This window comes from Cupressus sempervirens, chromosome 4 (assembly GCF_028749045.1).
Source record: "Cupressus sempervirens isolate cs-2001-9-10 chromosome 4, ASM2874904v1, whole genome shotgun sequence".
In the NCBI taxonomy this organism is placed as follows: Eukaryota; Viridiplantae; Streptophyta; class Pinopsida; order Cupressales; family Cupressaceae; genus Cupressus; species Cupressus sempervirens.
Window position 1 is genome coordinate 171,879,768 of NC_143121.1, and position 25,592 is coordinate 171,905,359.

General features: G+C 33.8%; 2 pseudogenes; both read left to right on the forward strand.

The window, feature by feature from the left end:
* Positions 1-2,219, forward strand: part of LOC149560526 (GDSL esterase/lipase At5g45960-like) — a 37,385-nt pseudogene extending 35,166 nt beyond the window's left edge.
* Positions 2,220-3,162: 943 nt separating this feature from the next.
* LOC149560527 (GDSL esterase/lipase At2g23540-like) lies at positions 3,163-13,121 on the forward strand (annotated as a pseudogene).
* Positions 13,122-25,592: the final 12,471 nt, after the last annotated feature.

A 25,592-nucleotide genomic window follows, 5' to 3' on the forward strand; every position in this document is an offset into this window, starting at 1 on the left:
TGTGCTCTCCTCTCTTTGCATCTTAGCCCTCCCTCATCCTTTCTCCACGCTCACCTCCTGACCCTCCATCTGATCACCCCTTAGCCTATAAATGAAACCCTCTCCCTTCTCAAATATCATCCACTTCCATGCTAAAGTTATCATGCTATTTTGAGAGCCTAAAAACTACTGAAATATCATTATAATGGAAAATTCCATCCACGCTTGCACTCATATATCTCTCATCCATTGAAGCTTGAGCAACATCATTGAGCACACATCTCTATCCAAGGATGCATCTACATGATTGAGGAGGCTTTGGGAGTTATCTTACTCTTGGTTTGCACTCTCTTACACCTTATTTTGGCTAAACTTATATGTGAGCATGTTCTTTGTTTGTGAATATTTTCAATTTAGTTAATTTTATTTGTATGCTAATTTCTTATTCTACAATTCCAAGTAAATAATCTAAAGTCTTCTAACAAGGCTCCCTCCTAGTAAGGTGATTGAAATCCTCTAACCAGGTCACATTTAATAGTGTGCATTGTAAACTTTAATAGGGTTGGCCTTTAACTAAGAATCACTTTAGAAGAGTGACAATGAGTAACATGTCTATAGGTGTACATCCAGTCCCCCAATTTTAAGCTTCCAACTCTGCCCATCAAGTAAATCTTTTGTTGGTTCATTTTGTTGATTATGGTAGCATTTGGTGAAAGCACTAAACCTGAATCCTAATCCTCAAGTTTAAATGTTCAAAGCTTTACATGCACTTGGTTTGAATCAAATTCAATGTTCAAATTTTGGGTACAATTTCAAAGATCGACCTCCAAGCACAACTTCATGAACATACATTGTCAAGGAAAGAAATCTCTTGTCAAGGTTACCTTTTGCTTCACTGGTTTGTTAATCCTGGCATCATTCAGTTGGTAGTATTTTTCAAGTGTGCCTAATTTCAAGAGTACCTTTCCAAAGGGCAATGAATTTTTTGTTTTAGGGAGAAGCTTAAAGGAGCTATGAGAAGAGAATCAAGGACTTTCAGAGAGAACCCTAGTGGCAATTAGTGAATCCACATTACTATGGACTATAGATATTCGATTTCTATTTGGGTGGACCTCTTCAATGCTATATCTAAGTTCCTGTGTATCGTAGATACTTAAAAACAAGTCTAGAAAATATGTTGATGGTTTGTCATTAGGGATGATAAGCTGTGCAATGATGGAAAATCTAACATATGGAGTTTCCATTTTGATGCTGATAACATCATGGGCATATTTGTTTTCTAGGTACCTTGGCTACTGGGTAGTTTAGGGATAGTATCTCTAGACATAATCATATTGATGCAGGCTTATTATTTTAGCTTCTTGTATGGGAAGATCTTAGATAAAAAATGAGACCATGCCACTTTTGCTACCTACTTGGGGCTTCCATCTAGTCCTCCATATCCAGAGCCAAAGGAAAAATTTAGCAGAGGTATAAATTTTACATCAAGAGGTAGTGGATTGCTTGACTCAATAGTAGCTATTGAGGATATTATCACAATGGGTCACCAAGTAGATTAGTTTGAACACTATTCATCTATCCTCAGGAAGACATACACATCTAGAGATGCAGAGGTGAAATCCTACCTTAAGAAATGTATATACTGCATTTCAATTGGAGTAAATGATATTACCTCCTACATAGGCAACACAACTCTCCAAAACACCACTTCTCCTTAATAGTTTATCACATTTTTGATCTCCAATTTTGATCAATAAATAGGTAGGCTTTATCGGGAAAGGGCAAGAAAATTCCTTGTAGTGGCTACTCCACCAATAGGATGCGATCCTTATAAAAGACTTACAAATCAAGGTGAATGTTTGGACATAGCAACCCAGCTATTTGTTTCATATAACACTATTGTGAAGTCACATAGGGCCCAGTTTAGCCAAAAGCTATCTAGATTATCCATCATACAATTTTGAACTTATGATTATCTTTAGAACATAACTGAAAATGGTGAAGCCTATGGATTCAAAGATATAAAGTCAGTATGTTGTGGATCAAGATTGTTTAGTTTACAAGTACAATGTCAAATGATGAATCCAAAGGATTTGTATTGCAATGATACAAGTGCATATGTGCTCTAGGATATCGCACATCCAACTAAAAAAGTGTATGAACTATTTTCACAACAGATATGGAGGGGAAATTCTTTTATTATGTACCCATTTAATATTTCTAGACTAGTCTTGTGTTAAAAAATTTAGGTTACAAATGATGTCTAATCTCTAGATCCTTATAAGTCTGAATAGAGGATTAGATAAGAGAAATATAAAGCATCAAATTGGCTCTCAATCACATGATTTGGTTATCATTATCAACTTAAAAGATTAGAGCCATTATGACATATCACAAGTGTCCAATCAATATTTGATTGTGTTTCAAATTTAGAGTTTCTTTCTCATAAATGGAAATCCACCAAAAAAATGTAGCTCAATCAAGTGTATGCAATCAAATAAGAGAAAACATGAAGATGTAGGTGACATGGAAGGACTAGAAAAATGAGCAAATATTGGGATTCACCATATCTTCCCCATACATTCGTCAAGTTTTCCAATACTGAAATATGATCTTGTTAAGTAGTTTTATTAATCTGTGAGAAAAATGAAGTTTATGGTTTTAAAATGATGTATCAAGAGCAAGAACCAAAAGATTCTATCTTCTAAAAATGGCAGAGGACAACCAAAAGACTAGCATATGGGTGTGATTTCCAATGGATGAATATGTTATGAAACAAATTTGTACTTGTAGAAAATATTGGTTACCAACACAAACATTATCAGTGGTAAAATAGATGAGTTATGTTCCCCATAATTTTTCTTCTTATTGGAGGATAATATTCATTGTGCCAAAATATTGGTCATGCCAAAATGAACAAAGATGTCTCATTGGGCACAAAACTAGAGTCGGCAAGGTATAGAAATGGATACGTGGTTAGTATTAATTCACTAGCAATGTGAGGTTGCTATCAATGCGAGAACCATTGGATGAAGAGAAACTTGAGAAAAAAATTGCAGCAGGGTTTCTTCATAATTACTAAATTTCAAGTCAACTAAATTTTGATGTTTCAACATCTAATATCGAAGTGCAGTGGTGCCATACTAGTTTATAACTCCATACCAAAAGACTCAAAAATGTGAAATGGAGAATCCTATGGTTTTGATACATGAAAAGAAAGTGCCAAGCTTGCAAGTGGTAGTTCAAGTGATGGAGCTAACATTGGAGAAACAAAGACCTCTTCAGATTGTAGTAGAGGATGTAGAGAGTGAAGCATTGGCTAGTTTCATCTTGAATGAGATTCATGCAAGGGTGAAGGTTTGTGCTATTAAGGCCCCTAGTTTTGGTGAGAATAGGAAAAATAACTTGTAGGATCTAGTTGCACTAATTGGTGCACAAGTCATATTAGAGGAGCTTGGTATGAAGCTTGACAAAGTAGAACATGGAATGCACATAATTATTGGGTAGATGATAGGTCTTCCATTAAAAAAAGAAATCTCATTTAAATGATATTTATTTTAGAATTTGAAAGGTTACAATTAGTGCTGCATAAAAGGCAAAGTTTTGGAAATATTTGAAATGGATTTGAAATATGAAAGAGAAACGCAAAAGCTATGAAGACATAAATGTGAAAATACATATGTTAGAAACTGAAAGGATAGTTTGAGTAACTGAAAAGTTACCAACAGAGAAACTAAACAATATTTATGGAAAATCTTGAGATGGACTAGAGGTTCTTCTTTTCCGCAAAGGTAGGCATTGCTAGAGTAGAGGGGAGGGCATTTAATTTTTGTATTCTATTTTATGCATGGGAGATTGGTACTCAGTTTTTGTAATAAATTTCACTATAGATTGCAAACAAATATAATCAAAACATTGTATTTGTTCTGTTTAAAACAAGAAAGGTTTTGTTATGAATTAGAGTATTTGTGCATCACTTTTTCTAATTAATTTCAAGAAAATTATTGTTATGGTTAATTTCGAGCACTTTCTTGCATTATGAGTCAAATGGTGAATGGGTTGTACATTGGATTATTTTCAGCTATTTCTATTGCAAAGATTAGAATGTTTAATCTTCTTTTATTTCATTTTATTGCACTTGCATAATTTTCTTTCATATTGCATTCCCGATATCAAGAAGTCATAAGAATTGTGGTTTCTTGGCATTGGCTAGGTTTAGGAACTAAAATCTGCCTGAGTCAATTTTTTCTAGGGCTCGCTTTCTTTTCCCTCTTTTGTTCTCAGGTTAAGAACATACCCAATTAGTTTAGGAACTAGTAAATTCATTGAATGTCACTTCATAAGGGAGTTGTACCTTTTAATTCAGAGGAAATCTATTAACTTGAAGATAGATTTTCTAGCTATTGGTATTTGGTTGTTCTTTCAGATTTGGGCATTTGAGAGTTAATTTAAAAAGAACAAATTTGTTTACCAACAAATTTTTGGTGACTCTACTAGGAAAATGGAAAAGAAGATTAGTGTGGAGTTTTACTTCCTCAATTTATTATTATCTCTGTTGCTTGAAGATTGGCGATGCCATCTTTTTAATTCTTAGAATTTGTGGTCAAGTAGTTTAGTGCTTTCATTTTTAGAATTTAAGGTATCTCCCCTAGGATGGAGGTTGGCAGTTTTGTTGAGGAATATTTCTTGAAATATTCAAAAAATTTAAAAGATTGGATGCCAGAAAGAGATGAAGATGTTTTAGACATCTTTATCTTTATCCCAAGATTCAAAAACCCAATTGAAGAAGTTACAAAAGATATGGCAAGAAGTGTGAATTGGTTGAAGGCTACCTATGGCTCTTTCCTCATCAAGAAGAAACCTCCAGTGCAAGAACCCAAGGAACAAGACCATGCATGTAAAGATCTTCAACAAGCTGAAAATAAGGAACCCAACATCATCTCATTACATGTGTCGCATGAACAAGAAGAAGAACAATATATACAAGATGACCTTCAAGTAAGTAATGATGGATGTTTTTATAATTTACATTTTCAGCCTGATTGTTTGAATGAGGAAAAGGTCAATTGTTTTGAGAATAAAGGAACTTTCAGTTTGAGGTTTGATCCGATGCTAATAGAAGGAAATATTCAAGATTTATTGGTTCCAGCAATATGCTATGATAAGATTCCATCATGTCAAATAGATGAAGGATCATTGTTTTCTAACTCTTCCTTTGAGTTTCAAGATGAAAGTATGGTTGGGATTGAAGAAGTTAAAAGGTTACAAAAGTTGACACCATCCATGACTTCAAAAAACAAATTACCTTGCAAGGAATAGGTTATCTCTTAGCTCTTACTGATTATTAAAGAAAGGGATGCTCCTCCGATAACTTCAATTATTGATTCATCATCCTATGTCACTATTTTGGATAGAAGATTTTTAGAGTTGATTTATGAGGATGATAAGGAAATTGTTTCTGTCAAAATTTATCCTAAAATTGGAGAGGTGTGTTCAAAATTTGAGGTTGTCATGTATGCTAAAAATCCTCCAAATTACGATAGTCCCAAGTGTTTGAATGATAAAGATAATGAAGTGTCTTCTTTGGAGATATTTGAGGAATGTTCGTTTCAATTTAAGTTTGGGAATGGCCTAGAATCATTCATGCAAAAGGATAAAGAAAATTTGGAATTCTATGATGAAACATGGCTCTTTGGGTATAATATTTAGCTTGCAAGACTTCTTCATTATATTGAGTTGATTTTCAATATTTAGGGGATCATTAAATTACAGCTGAGATGGATTACTCCATTGAGACAACATACATTATTCTAGAATGGCTCCTTCTTTTCTCATCTGGTTAATGGCTATGTATGAGTTTCATTATGCCCCCCCTCCTTTTGGTGAGGTTTCCTCACCTGTTTGTAAATATGTTTTTCTTTCCAAATTTTAGCTTGCCTAGTTTAGTATTTCCTTGTGTTGTTGTGTTGTTGTTCACTTTCCCAGTTTTGGTTTTGCCTCACTTCCCTCAACTCTCCTAACAAGAAACTCTATCTTTTTGGCTTGACTCTGTAACCCAATGGGCAAGGCACTTGTATTCTACTAGAGATTTTGGATTCTTTATGTACTTTGCAGGGCATAATCCCCAATTAGAGCTAGTTGTAGGTGTACTTCCAGTCCCCCAATTTTAAGCTTCCAACTTAGCCCATCAAGTAAATCTTTTGTTGGTTCATTTGATGATTATGGTAGCATTTGGTGAAATCACTAAACCTAAATCCTAATCCTCAAGTTTAAATGTTCAAATTTGTACACACACTTGGTTTCAATCAAATTCTGACTTATAGTTTGAAAGATCAACCTCCAAGCACAACTTCATGAACATAGATTGTCATGTAAGGAAATCTCATGTCAAGGTTTCCTTTTGCTTCACTGGTCTATTAATCCTAGCATCTTTCAGTTGGCAATCCTTTTCAAGTGTGCCTAATTTTAGGAGTACCATTCTAGAGGGGAATAAATTTTTTGTTTTAGGGAGAAGCTTAAAGGAGCTACAAGAGGAGAATAAAGGACTTTCATAGAGAACCCTACTAGCAATTAGTGAATCCACATCACTATGGACTAGAGATATTGGATTTCTATTTGGGTGGACCTCTTCAATGCTATATCTAAGTTCTCATGTATCAGAGATACTTAAAAATAGGTCTAGAAAATCTATCGATGGTTTGTCATTAGGGATGATAAGTTGTGCAATGATGGAAAATCTAACATATGGAGTTGCCATTTTGATGTTGATAACAACATGGGCAGATTTTTTTTCCAAGCTACCTTGGCTATAGGAGAGTTTAGGGATAGTATCTCTAAACATAATCATATTGATGCAGGCTTATTATTTTAGCTTTTGGCATGGGAAGATCTTAGATAACAAATGAGACCATGCCACTTTTGCTACCTACTTGAGGCTTCCCTTTAGTCCTCTATATCTAGAGAAAAAGGAAAATTTTAGCAAAGGTATAAATTTTGTTAGGAATAAGGTGTCTCAACCTTGGACAATTCCTATTCTTATTATTTGTTTTGTAAAATGTATTTCTTGCAAATAATTTTGATGTGTCGACATCTTGAATTTTGTATAAGGAGATCATCACTAAAACAGTTATGATCGATTCCTATGACACATAAGAGCTATGTTAGGAAGATTCAATGACAGGTGAAGACATGTGGAAACTGATAAATTTGAGTATTGTACACTCTACCACAATATTAGGGTTCAAAAAATTTGTTGGGGTTCTTATTTTCTCGAAGAACGGTAAAACCCTAATGCGATTATCTTTGGGAGTAGCCCTAAAAGTGAAGCACATGTTATAAGCATTTTTAGGGTTGCGAAGAGGAGGATACGAAAAAGTATATTGTTGGTACTGTGAGTTGCTACTGAAGTCTTCTGTTGTCACTATTGAACTTGCATTGCAAGTGTATTGTAACCTTGTGTTGAAGATAATGCATTGTGCAGGTTCTGGAGAGGTGGGGTTGTTTTACCAAAAGGTTTTTCCCCACCGGCAAATCTTTGTGTTATTCGTTTCTTTCTCTGTCTATTTTGTTTATGCTTGCTTGGCTGAAATATTGATGTTTACATGATATTGAATCTGTAAGTGTAAAATATTTTGATAGGATTTGCACCATACTCCTCTTAAGAGATTAGTGTAGGAAGTTGTTTTTGCACCTGAATTTCTTTACAAGTGGTATCAGAGCCTAATCAACTTTTGATCCTAGTTTTTGGGTAGGGTTTTTTGAGCTAATCTCAAGTTGAGTGGGAGTCTTGTGTAGAGCATCCTGAATCTTATTTGCAGATTGAGATGGTGAGTTCATCATATGGAAGAATGGAGGTGGAGAAATTTAATGGCACTAATTTTGAGTTGTAGAAACTCAAGATGGAAGACATGTTCGAAGATCATGACCTATGGGAAGCAACTTCAAGTGCTACAAGACCAGAAATTGTAGCTCAAGCAGATTTGGATATCAAAGACTATAAAGCTAAGGGTCTCATAAGATTCTATTTAACCAATGTAGTTCTTTTGAATGTTCTAGATGAGAAAATTGCATATAGTTTGTGGGAAAGACTTGGGGCCATGTATCAGGCCAAATATTTGGTGAACAAGTTGTTCCTGAGGAAGAAGTTTTAATCTTTGCGAATGGAGGAAGGTGGATCCTTAACGAATCATTTAAATACATTTAATCTATTGGCTACATAGTCAACATCAACTAGTGTCAAGTTAGAGGAGGAAGATCATTGCTACACACTTTTGTGTTCTTTACCGGATTCATGGGACCATCTTGTGATGGCTCTCGGAAGCACATTAGTCACTTTCAAAATGGATGATGTGGTGTCTTCACTGCTATTAGAGGAGATGTAGAGAAAGGCTTCCATTTTGGAAAAAGAAGCCCTTGCTATTTGTGGGAGATCCACAAAAAGAAGGAAGAAAAATGAAAATAAGAATGAAAACAAGGGTAGATCCAAATCCTGTGGGAATTCAAAGACTTCCAATAAGTCCAAGGCAAAATGTTGGAACTGTGATAAACTTGGGCACTTTCGTAAAGACTGCAAAGAGCCGAAGAAGAAGAAGAAAGGTTCATATTCAGCTTCAGAAAGATCTCAAGAAGATGGTGATGCATTAATTGAATCTTTGGTAGCCCATGCATCTGATGATGTGTGGATGGTTGACTCAGGTGCTTCTTTTCACATGACCTCTCATCGAAACTAGTTCTCAAAATATGAAGAGTTTGATGGTGGAAAGGTGTACTTGGGTGATGATTCTCACCTAAAGATAGTTGGATGCGAAAGGGTCGCTATCAAATTTCTTGATGGACAAGTAAAGGGAATCAATGGAGTTATGCACATTCCAGGTTTGGCATGAAACCTATTATCTGTAAGTATGCTGAGTGATGTAGGTGTGCAAGTTGTTTTTCCAAAAGAAGGATGCAAGATGATGAGAGGATCGATAGTGCTTGCAAGGGGTACTAGGAGAGGTACCTTGTTTCAGCTAGATACATGTATCCCTCTATGCAATAGTTCTTCATCCCCACCATCTGAACGAGTAGTGAAGAATTCTATGGTTATTGATTTTGATGGTAATGCAAACACTTTGGAAGGTAAGCTTCCTACAGAAAAGAAAATGTTGTGGCATATGAGATTTGGTCACATTGGTGAAAAGGGTCTCAAAACCATGAAAAATAAAAATCTTGTTGAGGGGTTAAATGATTGTAATCTTGCATTCAAATACTATAAACACTGTGTCTATGGTAAAAAAAATTGTGTTCAGTTTTACTCTAGTTCTCACAAATCTTTTGATGTTTTAGATCTTATTCATTTTGATGTATTTGGTCCTGTAAAAGTTCTTTCAATCTCCAAGTCTATATTTTTTGTATGTTTCATAGATGATTATAGTAGAAGGACATGGATTTATTTCCTTAAAATTAAGACACAAGTCTTTAGTTGATTCAAGGAATTTAAAGCCCTTGTAGAGAATCAGACTAGTAAGAAGATTAAGTGTGTGAGAACTAACAATGGTGGTGAGTTTTGCTCAGCAAAGTTTGAACAATTCTATAAAGAACAAGGTATCGAGAGGCATAAGAAAACTCCTTATACCCCATAGCAAAATGGAGTTGCAGAGAGAATGAAAGACACTGATGGAGAAGGCTAGGAGCATGCTTAATGGAGCTAGTTTAGAACAAAGGTTTTGGGTTGAAGCTGTGGCCACTGCTTGCTACCTGGTTAATAGATCTCCTACTCCAGCCCTTTTTGGTAAGACACCCATTCAGGTGTGGTCTGGTAAGAAGCCTTCAATTAGACATCTTCATGTTTTTGGTTGTGAAGCTTATGCACATGTTCCAAAGGAGAAAAGATCCAAGTTGATAAATAAAGTTGTTAAATGTATTTTCATCAGGTACAATGCTGGTGTGAAAGGATACAAGCTTTGGGATCCTATGACTAGTAAGGTGTTGTATAGTAGAAATGTTATTCTTAGAGAGCTAACATCTTCTCCTATTGTGCTACAACCAGATGAAAAAGAAAAGGAAAAAGATGGTTTTTAGTTGCCTCCTACCCCTGAGAAGACTAAACAGAGAGACCATGTTGGGTCTAATGATGAGGAGAGCTCTAATAGCTCTGATAGTTTAGAACAAGAGGAAGAACAACCTCAACCGTAGCCCTTGAGGAGATCCATGAGAGAAAGAAAGCAACCAGAAAGGTTTGGTTATTCTATGTTAGATTCCAGTTGTACCTTTGCTTTGATTACTAACACTGATGAGCCTAGATCTGTGAAAGAGGCTTTGGGCATGGAAGATGCAGGTTCCTAGATTGAGGCTATGGATGATGAGATGGCTTCATTAGAGAAAAAAAAACTTGGGACCTTGTACCTTTTCTTAAAGGGAGAAAATTGGTTGGTTGTAAATGGGTGTTCAAGAAGAAATTATGTGCAGATGGCAGTGTTGAAAGGTACAAAGCTAGATTGGTTGCAAAGGGGTATTCACAGATAGAGGGAATAGATTATGGTGAAATATTCTCTCCTATTGAAAAGTTGACATCCATTAGATTTTTGTTATCTCTTGCTACATCATATGATTTGGAGATAGAATAGATGGATGTGAAGACAACTTTCCTTCATGGTGATTTGGAGGAAGAGATTTATATGTCATAGCCTGAGCACTACATTGTTAAAGGTAAAGAATCCTTAGTTTGCAAATTAAAGAAATCTCTATATGGTTTGAAGCAATCTCCTAGGATCTGGTGCCTTAAGTTTGATGCCTTTGTGTTGTCAATTAGATTTGTAAGATCGAAATCAGATCATTGTGTTTATTTCTGAGTTGAAAATGATCGCCTTCTTATTGTTGCATTATATGTTGATGATATGTTGTTGTTTAGGAAGGGTAAGGGTATGATTTCTAATTTTAAATCTCATTTGTCAGTACAGTTTGAGATGAAAGATCTTGGGTCAGCTAGGTACATCTTGGGTATGGAAATTAGTAGAGATAGGTCTAACAGAAAACTTTGGTTGAGTCAGAGTAAGTATGTGAAGTTTGTGTTGGATAGGTTTAGCATGGCAGATTGTAGACCACTATGTGTTCCTATTTCTGTGGGAACAAAGTTATCTGTAGATGATTGTCCAAAATCTCCTAGTGAGATGGAGGACATGAGTAGAGTACCTTATGCTAGTGCAGTTGGCAGTCTTATGTATGCTATGGTTTGTACTAGACCAGACATTGCCCAAGTAGTAGGAGTCCTAAGTCAGTTTATGGCTAATCTTGGATGGTACATTGGGATGCAGTTAAGTGAGTATTCAGATATTTGAGGGGTACATCAGATTACTCCATATGTTATCATGGTAACTATTCTAGATTTTTGCATTCAGTTTGTATTCATGGGTTTGTGGATTCAGATTGGGCAGGTGACATTGATCATAGGAGATCCACCAGTGCTTATGTGTTCACTATGTTTGGTGGTATAATCAGTTGGATGAGCAAGTGAAAACCTATGGTTGCTTTCTCCACTATAGAAGCTGAGTACATGGCTACTACTCATGCTTGTAACGAAGCCATTTGGCTTAAGAGATTGTGTTTTGATGTTGGTGTTGATGCAGAATAGATTACTATTTGGTGTGACAGTTAGAGCACTATTTGCCTTGCAGAGTATCCAACTTTCCATGCCAGAATGAAGCACATTGATGTGCAGTTTCACTTTGTGTTAGGAATAAGGTGTCTCAACCTTGGACAATTCCTATTCTTATTATTTGTTTTGTAAAATGTATTTCTTGAAAATAATGTTGATGTGTCGACATCTTGAATTGTATATAAGGAGATCATCACTAAAACGGTTATGAAAGATTCCAATGACACGTAAGAGCTATGTTAGGAAGATTCAATGATAGGTGAAGACATGTGGAAACTGATAAATTTGAGTACTGTACACTCTACCCCAATAGTGGGGTTCAAATTTTTTTTTAGGGTTCCTATTTTCTTGGAGACTGGTAAAACCCTAATACGATTATCTTTGGGAGTAGCCCTAAAAGTGAAGTGCATGTTAGAAGAATTTTTAGGGTTACAAAGAGGAGGATGCAAAAAAGTGTATTGTTGGTACTGTGAGTTACTACTGGAGTCCTTTGTTGTCGCTATTGAACTTGCATTGCAAGTGTATTGTAACCTTGTGTTGAAGATAATACATTGTGTAGGTTCTGGAGGGGTGGGGTTGTTTTACTGAAAGGTTTTTCCCCACCGAAAAATATTTGTGTTATGTGTTTCTTTCTTTGTCTATTTTCTTTACACTTTCTTGGCTGAAATATTGATGTTTACATGATATTGAATCTGTAAGTGTAAAAGATTTTAATAGGATTTGCACCATACTCCTCTTAAGAGATTAATGTAGGAAGTTGCTTCCACACCTAAGTTTCCTTACAAATTTTGCATCGAGAGGAAATGGATTGCTTGAATCAATAGTAGTTGATGAGGATATTATCATAATGGGTTGCCAAGTAGATTAGTTCAAACACTATTCTTCTATCCTCAGGAAGACATACACATCTAGAACTACATAGGAGAAATCCTACCTTAAGAAATGTATATACTACATTTCAATTAGAGTAAATGATATTAACTTTTACATGGGCAACACAACTCTCCAAAACACCACTTCTCCTCAATAGTTTATCACATTTTTGATCTCCAATTTTGACCAGAACATAGCTAGGCTTTATCAGGTGGGGGCAAGAAAAGTCCTTGATCCTTATCAAAGACTTACAGATCAAGGTGAACGTTTGGACATAGCAAACTAGCTATTCATTTCATATAACATTGTTGTGAAGTCACATATGGCCCAGTTAAGCCAAAAGCTATCTGGATTATCCATCATAAAATTTCAAACTTATGGTTATCTTTTGAACATAATTCAAAATGGTGAAGCCTATGGATTCAAAGATATAAAGTCAGCATGTTGTGGATCAAGATTGTTTAATGTACAAGTACAATGTGGAATGACAAATCAAAAGGATTTGTATTGCAATGATACAAGTGCATATGTGTTCTGGGATATTGCATGTCCAACTAAAAAAGTGTATGAACTATTTTCACAAAAGATACAGAGGGGAAATTCTTCTATTATGTACCATTTAATATTTCTAGACTAGTCTTGTGTTATAAGCTTCATGTTACAAATGATGTCTAATCTCTAGATCCTTATAAATCTAAATAGAGGATTAGATAAGAGAAACATAAAGCATCAAATTAGTTCACAATCACATGATTTGGCTATTATTATCAACTTAAAAGATTAGAGCCATTATGACATATCACAAGTATCCAATCAATATTTGATTGCATGTCAAATTTAGAGTTTCTTTCTCATATACAAAAATCTACCAAAACAATGTAGCTCGGTCACATGTATGCAATCAAATAAGAGAAAACATGAAGATGCATGTGACATGGAAGGACTAGAAAAATGAGCAAATATTGGGATTCACCGTATCTTCTCCATACATTCATAAAGTTTTCCAATACTTAAAAATGATCATGTTAAGTAGTTTTATTAATCTATGAGAAAAATGAAGTTTATGGTTTTAAAATGATGCATCAGGAGTGAGACTCAAAAGATTCTATCTTCTAAAATAGTAGAGGACAACTAGAAGACTGTCATATGGGTGTGATTTCCAATGGATGAAGATGTTATGAAACAAAATTTTCACAAAAAATATTGGTTACCAACACAAACGTTATCAACGTTAAAATAGATGAGTTATGTTCCCCACAATTTTTCTTCTAATTGGAGGATAATATTCATTGTGCCAAAATATTGGTCATGCCAAAATGAACAAAGATGTGTCATTGGTCACAAAACTAGAGTCAGAAAGGTATAAAAATGGATATGTAGTTAATATCAGTTCACTAGCAATGTGAGGTTGCTATCAATGGGAGAACCATCGGATGAAGAGAAACTTGAGAAAAAAATTGCAGCAGGGTTTCTTCATAATTATTGAATTTCAAGTCCACTAAATTTTGATGTTTCAACATTTAATATTGAAATGCAGTGGTTCCATACCAGTTTATAACTCTAGACCAAAAGACTTAGAAATGTGAAATGGAGAATCTTGTGGTTTTGATACATGAAAAGAAAGTGTCAAGCTTGCAAGTAGTAGTTCAAGTGATGGAGCTAGCACTATAGAAACAAATACCTCTTCAGATTGTAGTAGAGGATGTAGAGAGTGAAGCATTGGCTACTTTCATCTTGAATGAGCTTCGTGCAGGGGTGAAGGTTTGTGCTATTAAGGCCCTTGGTTTTGGTGAGAATAGGAAAAATAGCTTGCAGGATCTAGCTACACTAACTGGTGCATAGGTCATGTCAGAGGAGCTTGGTATGAAGCTTGAAAAAGTAGAACATGGCATGCACATAATTATTGGGTAGATTACAAGTCTTCCATTAAAAAAAGAAATCTCATTTAAATGATATTTCTTTTAGAATTCGAAAGGTTTCAATCGGTGTTGCATAAAAAGAAAAGTTTTGGAAATATTTGAAATGGATTTAAATATGAAAGAGAAACTCCAAAGCTATGAAGACATAAATGTGAAAAGTCATAAGTTAGAGAATGAAAGGACAATTTTAGTAATTGAAAAGTTACCAACAGAGAAACTAAATAGTTGCTATGAGGATAGTATTTATGGTAGATTTTGAGATGGATTAGAGGTTCTTTTTCGCAAAGGTAGGCATTGCTGGAGTAGAGGGGAGGGCATTTAATTTCTATATTTATGTTTATGCATGGCAGATTGTTATTCAATTTTTGTAATAAATTTGACCATAAATTACAAGAAAATATAGTCAAAGCATTGTGTTTGTTGTGTTTAAAACAAGAAAGGTTTTGTTATGAATCAGAGTATTTGTGCATCACTTTTTCTATTCACTTTCACTTAGAGTATTGTTATGGTCCAGTTTGAGCACTTTCTTGCATTCTGAGTCGAATGGTGAGTGGGTTGTAGATTAGAATATTTTCAATTGTTTCTATTGCAAAGATTATAATTCTTAATCTTCTTTTATATCATTTCATTGCAATTGCATAATTTACATTCATTTTGAATTGCCAGTATCAAGAAGTCATAGGAATTGTGGGTTCTTGGCATTGGCTAGGTTTCCCCTCTTCTATTCTTAGGTTAAGAATGTAACCAATTAGTTTAGGAACTAGTAAATTCATTGAATATCACTTGATAAGGGAGTTGTAACTTTCAATTCAGAAGAAATCTATCAACCAGGAGATAGATTATCGAATTGTTGGTATCTGGTTGTTGTTTCAAATTTGGGCATTTGAGAGTTAATTTAAAAAGAAAAAATCTATTTATCAATAATGTTACTAGTGGTTTTTCCCAAATTTGGTTTCCACTTAAAATCATTGTGTCAAATGTGTTATTGAATCTGTTATGTTTCATGCTTGCATTTCTACAAAGTTAATTTGACAGTAACCTACAAGTTTAAGTGATTGTATGATTTAATGGATGCATGCATGATGAATATATTTTATTGATATGGTTGACTAAGTTGTGAAAGTTTTATTTGTACATCTGAACCTTGGATAAATTATTTACAGCCCCCCCCCCCCCCCAACCAAGTTATTCTAAGGAATTCCAGCAATTGGTATTAGAGCCATCTACTTAAGAGGACTAGTTTGAAGGTACTAGAAGCAAAAGATAACGATGTCAAAAAGAGATGTACCCAAGCATAATAGAGATAACTTTCTTGCATGGAAAATTATGATGAAGCTACACCTAGGAGGCCTTGGTGATCATGCACAATCTACAATTACCATAGAGCATGTTGATCCTCTTAGAGCACTAACTCTTGAAGATTTTAAAATAAAGAAAGAAAACAACCAAGAAATGTTGGAGATTGCCTCTGCCCTAAGTTATGCCAAGTTTGATGACATTAAGGATTGTGATAGTGTAAAGAAAATGTGGGATGTTCTTCACACCATTTATGAAGGAGACACAAATTCCAAATTTGAATGTCTTAGAGGTAAGTTCGATGATATGAGAATGCAAGAAGGTGAGAATGTTGCTCAATATTGCTCTAGGATAAAATATTCTGTTAATGTAATAAGAGGAGTTATTGGTAAGATAGATGATTATACTATACTAAGCAAGGTTTTTAAAATACTACTACCCATTTATGCTATTAGAGAATCTACAATTCAAGAACTACGATGTATACCAGATTCTAATCTAACTCTTGAAGGTCTTGTAGGTAGGCTCATTGATTTTGAGCTATCTAATTTTGATAACTTCAAATTTGACAATTTGAATCTACTTTCAAAGCTAAGCTATCATTGAAGGAACTTAATGAGAAGAAGAAGAAAAAGGTAAAATATGTTTCTAGTGACAATGCTACAGATGAGGAGGATGTAGAACAACTTGAAGCACTACTAACAAGGAGATTTCATAGAGGTAAAGGAAAATTCAAAGGTAAGTTACCTGTCATGTGTTTTAATTGCAATGAGGTTGGTCATATTGCTGCTAGATGTCTAAAGAAGAATAATTATAAAGGTGGAGATAAGTACAAAAGTAGAAGAGATGAAGACAAAAAAGATTACAAAGACAAAGGTAAGAATACTTGCTACACTGTTGAAGAGGAAACTAAAGATGGATCTAACAATCATGATGATGAAGTGTTGTATGTTGCAATGAAGGATGATTTTGATGAGGATGAGGCAATTGCACTAGTCTCTTGTGTGAACAAGAATGATAGATGGGTCATTGAAAATGGGCGTTCACATCACATGACTAGAGATAAATGTAAGTTCCTAACCTTGAATTATTCTAATGGAAATAATGTAAGGGTTGGTAAAGATGCACCTTGTCTAATAAAAGGAAAAGGTTTTATCAAACTCACAAAAATGATTTTATGTGATAGTGCTTATTATGTCGAAGGACTTAACTACAATTTGTTTAGTGTGTGACAACTGAATAGTTTAGATTGTAAGGTTGAGTTTGAGAACAAGATTGCTAAGATATATGCTACTAATGGAAAACTAATTGGAAAAGGTGATCAAACTAGAGGTAATCTATTCTACCTTGATATGGATAATGCTACTTGTCTAGTTGTCGAGTCTGATGATATGTGGTTATGGCACAAGATATTATGTCATGTAAAATTTGATAACCGGTTAGTATCAATAACATGAGAAGAGTCAGAGGTTTTTCTAAGTTGAAGAAACCTTACAATATAATTTCCAAACAATGTCAATTAGGCAAAATGACAAAGTCTAGTTTTAAGAGTAAGACTCATACCTCTAAAGGAATATTGAAGATTGTTCATACTGACTTACATGGACCAACTAATGTGCAAAGATACAAAGGTGATAAGTACATTATGTTATTTTTTTATGACTATTCTAGGATGATGATAGTTATGTTTTTGAAATAGAAATTTAATTCTTTCCAAATGTTTAAATGGTACTCATCAAGAGTTGAGAAGGAAACAAGTAAAAGTTTGAAATGTTTGAGATCTGATAGAGGAGGAGAATTTAGATGAAATGAGTTTGAGATGTTTTGTAATGATAGAGGAATCAAAAGATTGACATCTACCCCTAGGAGCCCTCCACAAAATGGAATTGCTGAAAGGAGGAATAGATTTGTAATGGACTATGCTAGGACATTCATGATGGAGAAGAATGTTATTTTGAAATACTAGAGAGAGTTTGCAAGTATAGTTGTCTATACCTTGAACTGTGTGCAAGTCAAGAAAGGTACTCACTCAACATATTTTAAACTATAGTATGGATACTCACCAAATGTAAAATATTTGAAGGTATTTGGAAGCAAGTGTTATATTCTCAAAGATTTTAGGAATGGTAAACTTGGTAAAAAAAAGTGAAGAAGGTATATTCTTTGGTTATTTCACAAGAGCTAAAGCTTATAAGTGTTTAAACACTAACACTAACAAAGTTGTGGAAATTGCAAATGTGAAATTTAATAAATATACAGAAGTACATGAGGCTAAACCTATGAAGGAACCAAAGAAAAAAAAAAATTTGTATACTTTTATGAAGGTATACCTGTTGATAAAGATGTTGCAAATCAAGTTGCAAATCAACAACAAGTTTTAGTGGTTTTCAAGTCACATACTATGAATGTCAAGTTGCATTTAAGAACAAAGCTACATTCTAGTGCTGAGTTAAAGAATGAAGTTGAGCCACATTCTTATTTTGAGATTAGTCCAATAGAGACATACATAGTGATTCAAAAGTTGAGAGACCAAATGACGAAAAAAAAGTTGAGGTACATCACCCTGCAACAAAAATAATTGGAGATAAAGATGCAAGAGAAATGGCAAGGAACAAGTTGAGAAATGATACATACTTTCTTAGCATGTATGAACCTAAAATAGTGAAAGATGCCTTAGAATATGTGGACTGTAGTAAAGCCATGAAAGAAGAGATTGAACAAATTGAGAAAAATAAGACATGTACTCTAGTTCCTAGACTAGAAGATAGAAATCTGATTGGAACCAAGTGGGTGTACATAAACAAGTTAGATGAAAATGGTGAAGTCACAAGGAATAAGGCAAGATTAGTTTGCAAAGGAAATGCACAAGAAGAAGGGATAGACTATGGAGAGACATTCACTCTCATTGAAAGATTGGAAAGAGTAAGAACTCTACTTGCTTACTCTACATACAAAGGTTTCAAAGTTTACCAAATGAATGTTAAATCTATATTTTTGAATTGCATATTGGAAGAGGAGGTTTATAAAGAAGAGCTAGAAGGATTTGTTGATGCTAACAAAAAAAATATAGTATGGAGACTACACAAAGATTTATATGGTTTGAAATAAGCACCAAGAGCCTGGTATGAAAGACTTCATAATTATCTTTTGAAGATTATATTTGAGAGGACATGATAACAACAATTTTTACTTGAAGATAGAGAAAGGAAAAGCTATTTTACTATCTAAAATTTGTGTTGATGATATCATAGTTGGAGGTCAACATACTTTATGTAAAGCTTTTGTAAATGAAATGAAGAAAGAATTTGAGATGTCTATGTTTGGAGAGATCAAGTTCTTTGTGGGTTTGCAAGTAGATCAGATGAAATATGGTATATACATCACTCAGTCAAAATATGTCAAGGAGATACTAAAAACTTTTGGATTGGAAAATTCCAAACTAGTAACCACACCTATGGTGATATGACATAAATTATCTAAGAATGATTATTCAATTGAGGTGAATCAAGCATTGCATAGGTCTATGATTAGTAAATTACAATATGTAGTACATAGAAAATTTGATATTGCATTATCTATTCGAATAGTTTCATGATTCTTTTCTAATCCCAAGGAGAATAATTTGATGATTGTTAAGAGAATAATGAGATATCTAAAAGGAACATAAGACTGTGGTCTATACTAAAAGAAAAATGAAAAATTTAAATTGAGAGCCTTCAATTATGTTGATTGGGCTAAAAATATTTATGACAGAAAGAGCACTAGTGGAGAAGCATTTTTCTTAGGAAAAAGGTTGGTTACATGGAGTAGCAAGAAACAAAATTGTATATCTCAATCTATTGCTAAAGTTGAATATGTTGCTACTACAATAAGTTGTACAAACATTGTATGTGGATCAAACAGCTACTCAAAGGTATGAAGGAGGAAATCAGTGAACCTGTGATACTATATTGTGATAATACAAGTGCTATAAATATATCAAAAAATCATGTGATGCATACAAAGACTAAGTACATTTCAATCAAGTATCATGACTTGGGAGAGTTGGTTCAAGATAAAGAGGTGAAAATAGAATATGTTAACACAAACAAGAAAATGGTTGAAATCTTCACAAAAGCATTACCTAAGGATCCTCATGAGTAGCTAAGAGGTAAACTAGGGGTGATACCCCATCCAAAGCTATTTAAGAAGCATGAGAAGTGTCATGCATCAACTGAGATGATTGACATATATTACACATTGATGTAGTGGATCTTACTTTAGGGGTTTCCTAAAGTAATCAAAGAGCTAGAGATACAAATCAATCACAAGCTAAGTGAAAAAGGGAGAAACTAAAAATGTTCATATCTACATTTTAAGATTACAAGTCTTTGGCATTGTTGTCAAAGAGGAAGAAAGACAAAGAAAATGACAAATAAAGGTAGAAATCTAGTAATCTAGAGAGGAAGATTATAGAAGATATAGATAGAAGAAACATGGAATATCTAATCAAAGGGAGATAGTGTACATGCTGATTACATCTACCTAGTAAGAGGGAGATAGAGTTGAGAAAGATATAAGAAGTGATCAAGAGGGAGTCATAAGGATGAGTTGATTACTAGTTGAACATAACAGAATTTTGTAACCTATTCAAAAGATGAAAGTTGCTAATAGAGGAAGAGATTTCAATATAAGGAATTATTTTCTTTTTGTATTATTGTCAGCTATACTAATTAAGTTTGGTTATCCATCAATGCCAAAGAGGGAGATTTTTGAAACCAGATTGATATAAGTATGATAACATGTTTCAATCATTGTTTTGTCACTAATGTCAAACCTACTACTTGCTGGTAAGACACTTGCTTAAATGATTTGAGTACTATCATTTGTTTGATTGATAAAGAAGATTTGATCAAATGAGGTAACAAGAGTGCCTAGACAAAAGGTTGAGTTATGATATGGAAAAGGAGTAAAAGGATCAATTAAGATGGTGATATTATAGTGCATTGATTATCTACTTATGGTTGCATAGGATAGATACACTAATTAAGTTTAGAAGAAAAAGTAAAAAGAATTAATTCTGTCAAGTTTAACAATCTACATAGTAGGTGTCAAGCAATGTTAGTGTAAGCCAAGAAAAAAATTAGTTGGAGCCAAGCAAAGTCAAATTTTAGTGTATGCTGAGTGATACAATGTAAGCCAAGTAAAGTTTAGTTAATGTTGAGTACCAGTAAACTTTAGTTTGTGTTGAGTGATTTGAAATGGATACCAAGCAATGTAGTTTGTGTCAAACATCAGAAGCAAGTTAATGTTGAGTGTCAACATTATAAGAAAGATCACAAATTTGATGAATCTGAGCTGACAAGTTTGATTTCTTGAGATTATGTGAACTGTGTGGAAGATAAACTTGATAAGCTGGTGGTATAGAATTCAAAATAAACCATTTTGAGGGGAATTCAAAGAGAAGTCTAAGAGAAGTTTCTAGAAGGGAATGAAATGAAAAGAAGGGTAAATTCATTGAATCCTACCTAACCCTAAAATGGACGATAGAGGATGAATGACAAAAGATCTCAATATTTTTATTTATAGAGATGGTTGGTTAGAAGCAAAGGTTTTCATGTGTGAGAACCTAAGGAAGAAAAGGAGTCTAAGGTATTGCTTCATTTACTAACCAAAGAGAAGAGACTGCTATTGGAAAGAAAACCAAGAAGGCTTAAGGGTATGGATTCTTGAAGGATGAACAAGCTATAAGAGCTGAAGTGTGTGAAAGCCAAGTAGAATGAAGGACTAAAATAGAGATCTATTATCTACAAAGTGAGTTGTAAGTTGTTATCAAATCAAGCCTTACTATTACTTTCTAATCATTATACTAGTCTAGGGTAAATTTTTTAGATTAAGATTGACCTACTAGTCATTTGTAAATCCTTTAACTTAGTGACATTCCAAATGAATGATCTAAAGTCCTCTAACAAGGCTTACTCCTAACAAGGTGATTGAAATCCTCTAACTAGGTCACATTTAACAATGTTCATTGTAACCTTTAATAGGGTTGGCCTTTATCTGGGCATCACTTCAGAAGAGTGAGAATGAGTAACATTTTATTAGTGGTTTTTTCCAAATTGGGTTTCCATGTAAAATCTGTTGGATACAATTGTTCAAATTGTGTGTTGTCTTTGATGTCACACAAATGTCATATCAGTCATCAGATAATGTCTACAAAGATCAGAAGGTCAGCAAAGCAAAGGATAGTGTTTACTAAGCTCAGAAGGTTAACAAGGCAAAGGATAGTGTCTACCGAGCTTAGATGGTCAGTGAAGCAAAAAGCAACAGTTCTTACTGAGCTCACTTGGTCATCAAAGGAAATATGGCAGAAATAGTTCTTACTAAGCTCACTCGGTCATCAAAGGAAATATGGTAGAAATAGTTCTTACTAAGTAAACTTAGTAGCCAAAGAATTTTAAGGATATTACAATGTTAACCGAGTCAAGAAGGTTAACTTAGGAAATTTTTGGAAGCAGTATTTACCAAGCAGGGTTGGCTAGTAAAGGATTTCACTATTTTATGAAATAACATTTTTTTTTTTAGAGTAATATCTGCAGCCAATTGATGTATGGTTTATTGGTAAATGTAACATGTAAATGGGCTGACTTGACAATCTGAATGGTTTAAGTAAGAGGTCAAGTTGTGAATTCTAAGTGCGTGGAAGTGTATGGAATAAATGTGATATGAAGACTGATTATTATGGAAGTGAATTTGTAGGATGATCAAAGATCATTGAGGAGTAGCAGAGCCATAATTGATCAAGGAGGATCTAATGATACTGAACAGAGACCTGTAGCCAACAAATTTAGTTGCATCGTGTTCAGGTCAATTCATTGTTGCTTTCTAACCATTGTAGCAGTGATTTCAAATCTCTTAATAGAGTTGGTTTAACAACCATTTTGTAAATCCTCTAACAAGGTGATAGTTCAGTTGAATTTTTCTAAAAGACCTCTAGCAAGGCCACTCCTAACAGGGTGATTAAATCCTCTAATAGGGTCACACCTAATAGTGTGTATTGTAACCTTTAACTGGGTTGGCTCCTAACAGGGCTCACTTCAGAAGAGTGAAAATTGGTAGCTAGTTACTTGGTGTTTTTTCCCATATTGGGTTTCCTCATTAAATTTGGTGTCTCTTGTGTTCATTTTATTTAACTTTTGCATGCATATTAATAACCATGAATGCTAGATGATCAGTAACTAGTTAATCTACTGAGTTACAGTATTTTTGCATTATTTACCAAGTATAAGCATTAAAGACATCTAAAGGATCTGTGAATTATTTTTGTGATAACTAATTCAAAACTGCCCCCACACCACCCAACCCCCCCCCCCCCCCCCCCCCTTCTCAGTTACCCCATCTATAATTCCAACAAAATCATTGTGTTAAATGTGTTATTGAATCTTTTATGTTTCATTCTTACATTTTTGCAAAGTTGATTTGACAATAACCTACAAGTTTAAGTGATTGTATGATCTAATGGATGCATGCATGGTGAATATTTTTTATGGATATGGATTCACTAAGTTGTGAAAAAATTTATTTGTACATCTAGACCTTGGATAACTAATTCACTCCCCCCTCCCCCCTCTTAGTTATTTTAAATAATTCCAACACATTACTCTCACTAAAGTTTGTATGATATTTTTGATTACCTTATATGAAAATTTATATTTCTATGAGTGAGTTGTCCATCTCAAATAAAGATGTGATTGATTCCTTTGTAAGGTTGGTATATGTAGAATCTCATTCTTTTAATTCATACAATCCATACCTTTAACAATCACCACTACTAAATAATAAACTCTACTAATATTGCATACATTATTTTCAAATATATTTTCTACTTACCATTCCACTTCTTTACTTAGCTAGTTCATTTGGAATGTTGATATGGGAAATTTACTAGTATATATCATTCCTATGTTAAAATGGGAACTTTGGAACATGTTATAAACATCCATTAAAGTATAAAAGATAGGGTAATTTCATGAGATGTTGTAGTTGCACATGATCAAGTAAATAATGATGCAAATTGTGGAAGCATAGAGAAAGCATATGAATAACTTGAGGTAGACACTCACATGTATAGAAATTTACATATCAAACTAAGTCCAAAATATAGATGAAAATGTATTTAATTTTTACATACTCATGTTCTTTTGGATATATCGGTGCATATATATTTTTACATACCGATTAGAAACCAAGCAATTTCCTAATGCTTGAGAGAACTTTTGTTGAGGATACAACAAAAATGAATTCAACACATTCAAAAATGATTCAAAGGATTAGTATATATTCCTAGATCATTATAGAAATAAAAGGAATGGGAGACAATCAAAGAGTTATAAGAAATTGCAAAAATAGTCAGTTGTTATTGCTTTTCCTCAAAAATTATGTACTGAATGTTGTCCAATCCACACCCCATGTATCATCTATACCTCGAATAGGATATATAGGGTGGAATTTATTTTTCCCAATTAATCCAAGTAGGTTGGAAGGAACTAATAATATGTTTAATGGTCTAAATCAACTTTCCTTCCAAAAACTTGCTAGCTGTTAGAATTCAAATTTTTTAATTTTGAACTTACATTTCTTTTCTTTAATGGATTTAAGACTCATTCAAATTGATTCCAACTATACTCTAAGGCTAATCTACCCTATATAAGACCCTTAAAACTTATTTTATTCCCATGTGGGCACTATTGGCCCCCCATATATTTATTTGACCTTGATAGAGTGGTAAGTACATAGTGCTCAATTTATATATAAATGTGTGTGTGCCCCAATTTTTAATGGTTCCATTTTTTAGCTAACATATGAAAAAACCTAATCCCTTTCTCTAGCATTTCTTATAATCTCATGGATCAACATGCATAAGTCAATATATCATATAGAGATAATTGATTTAATACAATTATGAATAATAAGAGTTTTTGCTACAACATTTTATCATTAATTATTTTTCTGATGTTTTTATATTTGATCTCTATCTCAGGTCCACATGGCATTGATGGGGGTATTGATACTCTTGGCTCTTCTTTGTAGCAAGAAAACCTCATTCTTATTGTTCAAATTAAATAGAAGCAAGAAAAAACTTTGAGTGAAATGGAGTAATTTTGATAGTTTTAATAATATTGTTGTCACAAATGTATGGTAAAGAAGAAAGAAAGGAACCTATGCTAGTCCTCAAGGAGTGCATGTAATCATTTTCTATTAATTTTCTTTATGTAATTGAATTTTAATGAATGTTATCGAATGGTAATGAATTCTAACTTCTTTTGTGTTATGTGTTTATTTTCTAATGTTAATGAATGTTATTTCTAGATATTATGAGATTACTAAATGGATATTTAAAAAAAAAAATGTGATAATAATGAATGAATATTTTATTTTATTAATTGATGAAATAATGAATTAATGAGAAGTTAACAGGGTATGCTAGGGTGTGGGTTAGGGGCACATTTGAGATTTCACCTTCATGTGGTCGGCCTTGTTAAGCATAAAATAGTAAACTTCTCTTGAAACAAAGCAAACCTTGATAATATACCTTGTTGCAATCCATAAACCTCCATACTTCCAAAAACACACTATCAAGTCCCCTTTGTGTCCTTGGAAACCCCATCAAAAAATCCATTGTTATTCTTTCCCATGGCCTAGATGATATTGGAAAAGGTTGATAGAGCCTTGCATTTGTAGTCCTCCCTTTAGCTCTTTGACAAATCATGCATGCTTCAAAAAAAATTTAGGCATTAGTCCAAATTTTTTGCCAATAGTAATATATCTTAACCTACTCTAAGCTTTTATCCAAACCAACGTGTCCACCCATGGTTCTACTATGCTTTTCGTTGATGATATTTGACCTCATAGAA